Consider the following 3,055-nt stretch of genomic DNA (forward strand, 5'->3'; position numbering starts at 1 on the left):
AGATAACTGTCATTTCCAGCAGGGATTATCTCATAAGGTTGCTGTGCTGTGAAGGTTAATGATATAATTTATTTAATTCACTTAGAAGAGTGTCTAACTCTTAAGTACTCTATAAATATTAGTTATTATTTTTTTGTATTACCATTGCTTTAGAGGTCTACTTGGGATTTGGTGTACTTCATTAATCTGAAGATTCATGATTTTTATTAATTCTAGATGATATTCAGTCTTTATCCTTTCAAAGGTTGCCTTTCCTCGATTGTGTTCTCTTTTCTCTCTTAGAATTCTAGTTGGATATCCATGTACCTTGTGAGGTAGGTTTAGAGCCATTGGCCAAGAAAGAATTCTTGAGATGCCTTCGATGCAAAAGGTGCTTTTATTAAAGAATGGGGAAAAAGAGCTGTTCTGAGGTTGCGACAGGTGACTGATTATATATTTTCAAGTTGGGAGAGGGTTAGGGATAGTCTAAGCCTCTAAGAAATTTTGGAAGCAAGGTTTCCACGATCTTGAGGAGGCTAGTTGTTATTAGGAAAAGGTCATTTATTACTGTTTAATAATCATGAGACTCTTCAATCTTAGTCATGAGACTCTTCAGATGTATATTAGTGGGCCATACACTAGGCCCACTAAAAGGATGATTGTTAACATATATTTGGGGACGGGGAGGGGTAGAGATGAAGGAAGTTTCCAAAAGAATTTTTATATGTTAAGGAAGACTACAGGATCGTGGAGGTTGGATAAATATTAAGATAAGGCTGCCTTCTAAATGGTCTCACAAAAACACAGGAATTACAATAAAAATGTAGAATAATGGGACACCTGGGTGGCTCAGTCAGTTAAGCGTCGGACTTTGGCTCAGGTCATGATCTCACAGTTCCTGAGTTCGAGCCCCACATTGGGCTCTGTGCTGAAGCCGAGTCTGGAGCCTGCTTCTCCCCTTCCCCCCTCAAAAATAAACGTTAAAATATGTAGAATAAAAGTAATTATAAAATTCAAAAAAAAAGTAAACAGAGTGTCAGATACTGTGGGACTATTACAAAAGGTCTAATATTCAGGCCATCACAAAAGGAGAAGAGAAAGAAGATGGGGCTGAAAAAGCATTCAAAGTGATAATGGCTGAAAGTTCCCCAAATTTGGCAAAGGATATAAACCTATGGATTCAAGAAGTTAAATGATCACAAATATGATAAATTCAAAGAAATTCACATCAGGACACAGCACAGACAAATCCCTGAAAATTGAAGCCAAAGAAATAAACTTGAAAGCACAGAAATATCAATGAATGGGTTACCTAGAAAGTGAAATGAGTCTAATGACCATGAATTTCTCATCAGAAGCCACACATGTCAGAAGAAAGTGGAATAACATTTCTCAAGTGCTAAATAAAAAAAACTATCAACCCAAATTCTATGTCTAGCAGAAATATACTTCATGAATGAAGGAAAAACACATGCTTTTTCACAGATGAAGGAAAGCTAATTGAATATATCACCAGCAGACTTATCTTTAGAATGGCTAAAGGAAGTGCTCTAAGCAGAAAGGAAATGATTTTTTTTTTTGGAAAAAATGTTTTCAAAAGGACTCTTAGACTATCAGGAAGAAAGAAAGAATAGAAAGAGCAAAAATAGAGGTAAATGCAATAGACTTTCCTTCTCTTGAGTTTTCCAAATTATGTTTGATGTTAAAGCAAAAGTTTTAACATTAATGTGTTTCTCATGTATGTGGAGAAAATATCTGCAGTGATTACATTATAAACAGGGAGGGTAAGGGGAGATAAAGTATCAACAATTTGAACTGGTAATTAATCAATTAATAAATTAATTAGTAAAATGTAACACCAGTAGACTGATAAATTGTGTATATATTACAATGTAATACTGGAAGCAACCAATGAAATAGCTATACAAGAGATACACTCAAAAACACTAGAGATAAATAAACATGGAGCTTTAAAAATATGTTCTAGCACACCACAGGAAAGTGAAAAAAAAAGTCATTTATATAACATACTTAAAATGACAAAATAATAGGGGGGGAAGATAAGGTTGCCATCTGCCTTTCTCAACATCAAGGCAGTTGAGTTTGTAGAGGAATATCACTATGCCTGTCTCACGGACTTGTCAATGGGCTGTAAGTTGTAAGGAAATTTAATTTTTTTTCTTTTGCCTTTGTTTCCCACATAACCATGCACTATGTACCTTATGTCTTCTATAACCTTTATATGACTTAGCTTCCTTACCCATAAAATGAGGATAAAGGGGCTCCTGGGTGGCTCAGTCGGTTAAGCATCCGACCTCAGCTCAGATCATAATCTCATGGTTTGTGGGTTCAAGCCCCACGTCAGGCTCTGTGCTGACAGCTCAGAGCCTGGAGCCTGCTTTGGGTTCTGTATCTCCCTCTCTATCTGTCCCTCCCCAACTTGTGCTCTGTCTCTCTTTCTCAACTCATGTTCTGCCTTTCTCTCTCTCTCTCAAAAATAAATAATCACAAAAAAATATTTAAGATCAAATTAACTTTATTCAATGATCCATGAATCAGGCAGCATCCTATCTAACAAATAAAAAGGACCTCCAAGGAGTAGTGCAAAACAGAAAGCTTTTATAGGCAGAAAGAGAAAGAAAGTGAATTATTTCTGGTAAGGTCAACTTCCTTAAGGGACCAAAAAGGTCTCTTGGGTGGATTACCTCACTTGTACTGAAATTCCAGACTAGCTGGTTAAGATTATAGTCCTGGGAGAGGCTGATCAGGTTAGGTATTTTTTTTTCATAATATTTTATTGTCAAATTGATTTCCATACAACACTCAGTGCTCTTCCCCACAAGTGCCCTCCTCCATCAACACCACCTCTTTCCCCCCCCCCCGCCCCCTTCCCCTTCAACCCTCAGTTCATTTTCAGTATTCAATAGTCTCTCCAGTTTTGCATCCCTCTCTCTCCCCAACTTTGTTTCCCTCTTCCCCTCCCCCTGGTCCTCCATTAGGTTTCTCCTGTTTTCCTGTTAGATTTATGAGTGCAAACATATGGTTTCTGTCCTTCTCTGCCTGACTTATTTCTCTT

This window comes from Suricata suricatta, chromosome 1 (assembly GCF_006229205.1).
Source record: "Suricata suricatta isolate VVHF042 chromosome 1, meerkat_22Aug2017_6uvM2_HiC, whole genome shotgun sequence".
NCBI classification, from domain to species: Eukaryota; Metazoa; Chordata; class Mammalia; order Carnivora; family Herpestidae; genus Suricata; species Suricata suricatta.